A 9,416-nucleotide genomic window follows, 5' to 3' on the forward strand; every position below is an offset into this window, starting at 1 on the left:
CAGGAGAGGTAACCAGGCTGTTCAAGCATCTTGTATTGTAATTTCTTCTGATCTTCTGATTCTAAATTTCTAACCTATTTCAATATTGCCCAAGCTAATCTGTCCTTCAGGTTTTGTTTGTATGAATAACTGCCACTTCTTTTATAGGCATCCTTAAATTAAAAATAATGAAATAAAGTTCTTTGGAAAGAGGGTGTGGGGACTGATAAGTGTATATTAGTGAGCAAAGTAAAATGATCCTTTAGAAAAGCCTATCATCACAGGACATGTGATGTATATGTATAGCACAATGACTAATTCTGTCCAAACCAAGGTTTGCTCAGTAAGCAGCTGTATATAGCCAAATCGTACACATAGTCAAATCAGATGGATAGCTCTTTATAGTCATACCCTTTAAATTAAAGGGTATAGTCATACCCTTTTTTATTATGGATGAACATCCTTTAGGTTTCTTTTGTATAAATAAAATATATTCTAATGATGTGCTTAGAAAATTATCTGGAATCAGGCCCTAGCCTGTGTGGTTCAGTTGGTTTAGCACCGCCCCATGCACAAGGCCACTGATTTGATTCCCAGCTAGGTTGTGGGTTCAGTCCCCAGTAGGGGACTTGCAGGAGGCAGCTGATGTTTCACTCTCTCTCCCTCTCCCTCACCCTTCCTTTCTCTCTAAAATCAATAAAAACATATTTTTAAAAAATATACCTGAAATCGTGTTTTAGGTTGAATGGTAGCCCTCAGAAAGATATGTTCACAACCTAATCCCTGTGAATGATACCTTTTTTGGAAAAATAGTCTTTGCAGGTGTAATTAAGTTAAGGATTTGAGATGAAAGGGTCATCTTGGATTATCTGAGTGGGTCCAAAATCCAGAGATAAATTGTCCTTATTAGGGAAGAGCAGAAGGAAATTATATACAGAAGAAGAGAGGACACACAAAAGAGGAAGAGGCAATGTGACCGTGGAAGCAGAGATTGGAATGATTTGTGCATGAGCCAAGAAATGCTTATCGTCACCAGAAGCTGAGAGGCGAAAAACAGATTCTCCCTTGCAGCCCCTAACCAGGACTATGAGGAAATAAATTTCTGTTGTCTTAAACCACACACTTTGTGGTAATTTGTTACAGCAGCCACAGGAAACTAATATACACTCAAAAGTTTTTATTAAGCCAAAGGTCTATGATTACATCTGTTTTATATCCTGCATTGTAACTGTCAGAGACTAGCCTATTCTAAAACTTTCTCATGTCATCATACCTGACATTTTGCCCTGTGCTTTTTCTAGTATTTCCTTATTGTTGCATCGTTTGCTCTGCTGAACAAAGAAAGCTTGGAATGAACTATCCAAAATCTTTGTTTCATTGCAAAAATTGAATGAATAATGGTTTTTCTTTCTGTAGTAGCTTATTTTTTTTGTAATGGATTGAGTAATGAGTATTATTTGTAATAAGTATTAAAATCACGAAGTACCATTTTTTTTCTACCTCCCAGTCAAGAATAGGTAAATGGCAGGTGTGTGTTTGTAAAGCTGTTTAAGAACCATCTCTTCGGGGAGGCTTTGGAGCATGTGGGAATTATTTATTCTGAACTATTAGTTTCTGTTTGTGGGAGATCATACAATCTTTAGGATAGAGCTCAAGGCAGTATATTTGAGTCTTGGTAAGCATTCACTTTCCAAAAAACTTGCTGGAAACTGATACTTGCCTATGCTAATAAGCTGTTGAATCAGCCCCTACTAATACGTGGTTGGGTTGAAGTTATTTATCCCATTTTTAATAATAGACCACTCAAGGTAGATTTGTCGCTACTAAGCATAAGGCTGAAAACATTAGTTACATTTACTTTAGAGAAATTCATGTACTATAATGATGTATTCCAAACTTCCAAGTGGCTCGTTCTTCATAAAAAAGCCATTTCAGAGCCAACTTTTTCTTTATTTATTTCTGTAATCCTTTCAACAGTTTTACCCAGTAAATGGTTTAGTTACATGTATGCCATACCTTATGCTGGATTCTTCACATGTATTATTTTATTTAACCCTAATGATCCTACAGACTATAAACATTATTATTATTTCTAGTGTACAGTTGAAGAAACTGTCTTAGTAATTTAACCCAGTGTCACACAGCTAACTAATAAGTGTCAGAGACTGAACTTGACCCCAAATATTGTGATTCCAAAGTCCATGCTTTACTCTCTGAATAAAATATATGCTATCATTACCCATATTTGTATAGTATTAAAAACATTTGTCTCTCCAAGCTACTCTAAATTTTTACCTCAGATTATTTCCTCCTACTAAGTAGGTAAGATAATTATGTCAGAAACAGACAACCCCCAAGTCTCATAGTGGAGCACAATTAAAGTCTGTTTCTTACTCACACAAAGAACTGTGTAGATGCCTCTGGTGTCCACGTTCTTTCCATCTTGTGACTCAGCTGTCCCCTAAGGCCTGCTTAGTGTTAACCACTAGAATTACTACACTTAGCCGGCCAATGGGAGAAGAGAGAACTTGGAGGATATTTAAAGGGGTGATCTGGGGACCAGTTTTGGAAGGGCCATACATTAGTATACTGACATTGCATTGACCAGGACTGGGCACATGGCTGTATGTAGCTGCAGGTGGAATGGAAATTAGTTCTTCTGTATGCTCAGGAAGAAGATGAAACAGGTGAGTGTATAACATCTCTGCCACAATTGTGTTTTCTCTGTTTTACAGATGATACAGAGAGGTGGTTACTGAACTAAAGCCACAAAACCACTTGGTGTAGCAATCCATAGAACCCAGATTTCCTTACATCTGCATATAATATGCTCATGTTTCTGAGGAGACATTCAAATAGTTGAAAGACATTTAGATTTTTAGCACCATAGTTGGGTCTCATTGGGCATCAATTATTTTACCTCTTTGTGTCATTATATTTTAAATATATTTTTATTGATTTCAGAGAGGAAAGGAGAAGGAGAGAGAGATAGAAATATCAATGATGAGAGAGAATATTGATTGGCTGCCTCCTGCCTGCCCCCTGTCTGGAATCAAGCCTGCAACCTGGGCATGTGCCCTGACTGGGAATCAAACCTTGACCTCCTGGTTCATAGGTAGATGCTCAACCATTGAGCCACACCGGCTGGGCTGTGTCATTATATTTTAAATAAAAATATTATAATTGAATTAGGAAGATTGAAAAACCTAAAAACAGTTTTCGGTGATAATTGCCATTTTAAGTGAAGATGATATAGCACTCTAATATCTTTATGTACATGTTTATAATCAACTGTCCTTTGAAAATACAATATTCACCTTTTTGTATGATTTTGCTTTATTTAATATAACATGCGATGCATTACGCTAGGCCCGTGCTCGGCAAACTCATTAGTCAACAGAGCCAAATATCAACAGTACAACGATTGAAATTTCTTTTGAGAGCCACATTTTTTAAACTTAAACTATATAGGTAGGTACATTGTTATTAACTTAATTAGGGCACTCCTAAGGCTGAGGAAGAGCCACACTCAAGGGGCCAAAGAGCCGCATGTGGCTCGTGCGCCACAGTTTGCTGACCGCGGCTCTAGGCCATCTGCAACTTCATGTTTATTCTTGCATTATGGATCTGAGACATTTGTTTCCAAATGAAAGTTGTTTTTTAACTTTCCCAATAACTTAAATCTCTGGAAAGAGCTGCAACTTCAAATCTTAATATAATAGAAGTATGTTCTAACTGAGCTAATAATTGGCACAGATATGAATATTGTATGAAGGTAAATTAGTGAGAGCAGAAAAGATTTAGAGAAACTGATGTTAACTTTTACTGGCAAATTAAAATCTAATATCTCAGCAGTAGCAGTTAACCTTTCGTTATATTTTAGACTCCTTGGAAAATCTGTTGAAAACTACTGATTCTATCCGTAGAGTATATGTGTATATGTATATATATATATATGTGTATATATATATATATATATATATATTCACAATTTAGTTATAGGTTTAGAGATTTCATGGATTTCTCTGAAGCTTACCCATATATTAGCTGTTATTTTAAGTATTGTTATCCTTCTCCAAAAATTTATTAAGGTGCCTATTATGTTTTTACTTTAACAGGCTGTAAAGAGAGATGTTTAGTAAGTCAGTTTTATAAGAGAGTCTGTCTCCTTAATATTATTTGGAATGCAATAATTATGCCCAGGGTCTGCATTGCTGCTATAACTGAATATGGCTGCTATATTGTGGACTAGATTTATTAGAGGAAAATACGGCATTTCCAAATTTGCGGTTGGTAAGATGAATGACATACTTAAAATAATTTTAAACATTTAAATAACCTTTTTTGAGCAATAGCAAACTTCATTATAATGAGCTTAGTGATTTACTGCTGTTCAGAGAAAGTCATATATGGAAATCCAAACAATTTAATGCCTCAAACTTCTCTTAATGAGATGGGTTCAGATTTACAAAAGCTCTATTTACTTTGTGCCAAAGTTAGCTTGTGTGCCGATACATCATTTCTAGTACATCACTTCTAGTTATGGTCTGATCAACGGATGGCTTACGGCCATTAATTTTGTTTTTTGGTAGTCAACTGCAAAATTAAATTGTACATAACCAAATTTAATTTGATAGGTAGTTCTTTGCAACTCTCTGTATAGGAGGTGCTGGATAGATACTTTCTTTTCTCACTGCCCTGGAAACTTAACACTAAGAGCAGAACCAAAAAAATAAGTCAAGTTTTAGGATTTCCCCCACTGTTTATTTTCCAAGCCAAGGCAGCTGCTGCAGCTCTCCGCCTGACTGCAGCAGGTCCCAAAGAGAAATCAGTGTCTCACCACCAGCTCCTCCCCACTTCCAAGGAGACTCGGTAACATATACCCTTGACCCGATGCAGTGCTCTAAGAACAGAATGTCTCCCACTTTTCTGTACTGCACAGTTCCTTCCAGTTATGAGACTTTTGAATTTTGAATCTTCCCCTACCTAGGGCCCGTTCTTACTTCTCATGTACCTTCCATTCATAATTGCTGCTTGCACCTAGCATCACTAAGATGGGTTCCAATATGGCTGAAAATGAGTGACTAGAAACCCCATAGGCTGCAAGGATGGTTTCACACGGGCAGGCACATTGCAAAAAGACTGCATCCTGTTATGAAGGGCAAAATCCACCAATGCTGCCCATCTGACCCTGTCCTCTGAGTCTATCTGTGCCTGGGCAGTGGCAGCCTATAAACAGAACACATGGGGCGGGACGTGGAGATACATAATTTGGCGTCTACTTGTATTTTACTGCTTACTTCTGTTTTAAATGAGAATGCAAGCTTTCTTTAGTATTAGTGGTTCTTAACCAGAGTATACACTTAAATTACTGAAGAACATTTTCAAAGCATACAAGCTCTGGACCCCATTTTCACTTTGATTGGGTGGTTCTAGGGCAGAATATTTTTATTGCTTGTGTTCAACTAGGGTTTTTTTGAACTATAAGTAATAGATGCTCATGATTGAATTTTAAACTATACTGATGGCAGAAAGTGAATACTAAAGATTGTGCTTCCTAAGGCAACCATTATTAATGGTTTTGTAACATTCTTTCCAGAAATTGTGTACATATGTAAGCCTGTGTGTGGGTGTTTTTTCCACAAATGGCTCATACTATTTTGGAGTTGTTATTGTTCACTCCGCATTATATAGAGAGATCTTTCCATATAATTGCAGATAAATTATGATTGGTTCATTTATTTTTGCCAGTTCCCTATTGGATACAAGTTACTTCCAGGTAAGGGCGCTTTTTTTCCCCCTTTTTGTTTTGTTTGCTTCTATCAACAAGGCTAAAGTGAATTTCTTTGCACAATATGTCTTGGAACACTGGTGTCATATTTTTTGAAGGATAAATTTTACATGTAGGATAGCTGGTCAAGAATATTTCTATTTTGAAGTTTAATAGATATTGTCAAATTGGTTCCCCTAAATTGTGCTGATTTGCACGCTCCCAAGAGTATATGAAATGCTTTTTTCAGTACACACTGACCAATCTTTACAGTTTTTGTCAATCTAATTAATGCAAAGATGGTATCTAATGTTTAGATTTTCATTTCTCTAGTAGTGATTGTTGTTGAACACTATTTCCTACCTTCATAATTTTTGTAATTCTTTTTCTCCAAACTTCCTCTTTGAATCTTTGTTCATTTTGCTATTAGTTTGGACTTTTACTTATTAATACGTAAAAGCTATTTGCATAGTGAGGAGATTTGTTTGTTGTTATACATGTTTTCCTAGTATATCGTGTATTTCTACTTTACAGTATTTTCTACCATACAGGAATATTAAAATTTTAGTATTCAAATTTGTTTTCTTTTGAAGCATATTTGTACATTTTAAAAAGACTTCCTAAGTAGAATAGCCATATGCTTCAATTTGCTCCTGTTATCCTAGTTTAAATTTTAATAGCTCTTTCATTCACTCCTATAAGGTTCTCGTTTGGATAATAAATTATATGGCTATCACGTTTCTAAAAGTGTTGAGGAATGTTGGGGGAAGGTGGAGGGATTGAGCAAAAAAGAGAAAGAACTTATGGATAGGGACCACAGTGTGGTGATTACAGCGGGGAGAGGGGTGGGTGGAGGTGGAAAAGGGTACAGAGGGATAAATGGCGACAGAAAAATCCTATCTAATAAAATAGAAACATGGTAATTGGTGTATGACCGCTACCCTTCCCATTGGCTAATCAGGGCAATATGCAAATTAACCGCCAGCCAAGATGGCGGCCAGGCAGCTTAAAGCGAACATGAGGCTTGCTTGCTTCAGTGACGGAGGACTCCAACGTTCCCCGCCTGCCGCTGCAGGCCTCTGAGCTGCAATTCTAAGCAACTATGTTACAAATATAGAAGCTAAACAAAACACCAGAATCCTGCTTTAGTCCGTCGGGCGTCAGCCAGCAGGATCGCAACATTGTTTCAAATACAGAAGGTAAACAAAGGCCAGAAACCTGCTTTCAGCAGCGGAGGCCTAAGAGCTGGAGCCAAGCCTGAGCGCTAAAGCTGGCCCAGAATAAAAAGAAAAAGAAAAAAAGGAGCAGTTGGGAGCTTCAGTCCCCTGCCAGCCTGAAAACAGCCCTCAGCCCCTCACCCAGACTGGCCAGGCACCCCAGTGGGGACCCCCACCCTGAAGGGTGTGTGACCAGCTGCAAACAGCCATCATCCCCTCACCCAGGCTGGCCAGGCACCCCAGTGAGGACCCCCGCCCTGATCCAGGACACCCTTCAGGGCAAACCAGCCGGCCCCCATCCGTGCACCAGGCCTCTACCCTATATAGTGAAAGGGTAATATGCCTCCAGCACCAGGATCAGCAAAGCTGCGAGGCCTCCCAGCACCGGGATCAGCGGAGCCGAGAGGTCTCCCGGCACCGGGATCAGTGAGATGGGGCAGCGCCCAAACGCCCTGATCGCCCTGTAGCTCTGTGTGTGACAGGGGGCAGGGCCACAACCTCCCTATCCACCCTGCTCTGTTCGTGACAGGGGAAGGCGCCCCAACCCCCTGATCGGCCCTGCTCTGTGTGTGACGGGGTAGAGCCATAACCTCCCCATCAGCCCTGCCCTGAGTGTGACAGTGGCGGCGCCCCAACCCCATGATCAGCCCTGGTCTGTGGGTGATAGAGGGCAGTGCCCCAACCCCCTGATCTGCTCTGCTCGGTGTGTGACAGGGGGCGGTGCCCCAACCCCCCAATTGGCCCTACCCTGAGCGTGACTGAGGGTGGCATCGCAACCTCCCGATCCGCCCTGCTCTGTGCATGACAGGGGGTGGTGCCCCAACTCCCCAATCAGCCCTGCTCTGAGCCGGACCAGGGGCTGCACCTAGGGATTGGGCCTGCCCTCTGCCACCCGGGAGCAGGCCTAAGCCAGCAGGTCCTTATTTCCCGAGGGGTCCCAGACTGCGAGAGGGCACAGGCCGGGCTGAGGGGAACCCCCCTACGCCCCCCTCCCAAGTGCACAAATTTTTGTGCACCAGGCCTCTAGTAAATAAATAAAAGGGAAAAAAAGAAACATACCTCAGGTGATACTGATTAAGTGCCACCAGTTTTATATTTTCAGTGATAAATTCTTAGGACAAGGTCCCCGAGAGAGTCCCCCTACAATTCTGTTCTGTATCATTGTAGGTGGGATGTATCCTAGAATAGAATTGTAGGGGGAGTCTATTCCGGGGACCTTGTCCAATATAGATATAGATATGGGTATAGATATAGGTAAAACCCTGGAGTACCGAAAGCATTTTGAGATGTAAAAGAAAATAAAAAGACATATAAAGAAGAAAATTTGGCAGAATTTTCTTCACAATTAATGGAGAATACTGCAAATAATGGGAAAATATAAACTAATGGACATGAATAAAATTTTTGTGTTGGGAAATCAATATGACTTTATCCAGAATATGTATGGATATCAGAAGTTGCTTCTTTTTTTTACCTTTAACTGTGGTATAATGATCATCCAGAAAAGTGCATTAATCATGTTTGTAGGTCAGTGTTTTATCACAAACTGAACATACCTTGGTAACCACTACACATGTAAAAGTTCCCTTTTTGCCTTCCTGCAAAAGGTAACTACAGTCTGTCTTCTGATATCATAGATTAGTTCTGCTTGTTTTGAACTTTATATAAATGGAATTATATAACATTTGTGTGTGTGTGTGTGTGTGTGTGTGATTCAGTCTTATTTTATGTATAGCAGTATTTTGTTCATTTTCATTGCTTCTGGTATACTGGAGTGTGAATATATTTTATTGATGGAAATGTGGGTTGTGTTCAACACTTTTGCTTATAATAACTAATGCCGCTATGAATATTGTTATGCATATCTTGGATGCATGTATGCATTTATTTCTCTTGTGCTCTCAGTTCTAGAAGTAGAAAGGGACAATAAAGTATATATATATATATGTTTAAATTTGGTAGATACTGTTAAACAGTTTTCCAAAGTACTTGTTCCATTTTTTACTCCCACTAACAAACACTCCACATTTCTAATAATTGGAAATGTCAGTCTGAATTTTAGCCATCCTACTGGGTATAGTGGTCTCTCAATATGGCTTTAATGTGTATTTCCCTAATGAAAAATGATGTTGAGCACTTTTCCCTATCCTTTTGTGAAGCGTCTGTGCAGTCCCTTACCCATTTTTCTGTTGATTGTCTGCTTTGTCTTACTGATTTGTAAATGTTCTTTCCATGTTCTGGAAACTAGTCCTTGTTAGTAATATGTGGCAGATGACTTCTCTCACTCCCTTAAAACTGTTTCTTGATTTTATTGTATCAAATTTAGTAGTCCTTTTTTAATGGTAAGCACTTTCATATGTTCTATTCAATAAATCTTTATATTGTAACTAGGGGCCCCGTGCACGAAATTCATGCACTGGGTGTGTGTGTGGGGGAGTGTCCCTCCGCCC

Source organism: Myotis davidii, unplaced genomic scaffold (genome assembly GCF_000327345.1).
Source record: "Myotis davidii unplaced genomic scaffold, ASM32734v1 scaffold497, whole genome shotgun sequence".
In the NCBI taxonomy this organism is placed as follows: Eukaryota; Metazoa; Chordata; class Mammalia; order Chiroptera; family Vespertilionidae; genus Myotis; species Myotis davidii.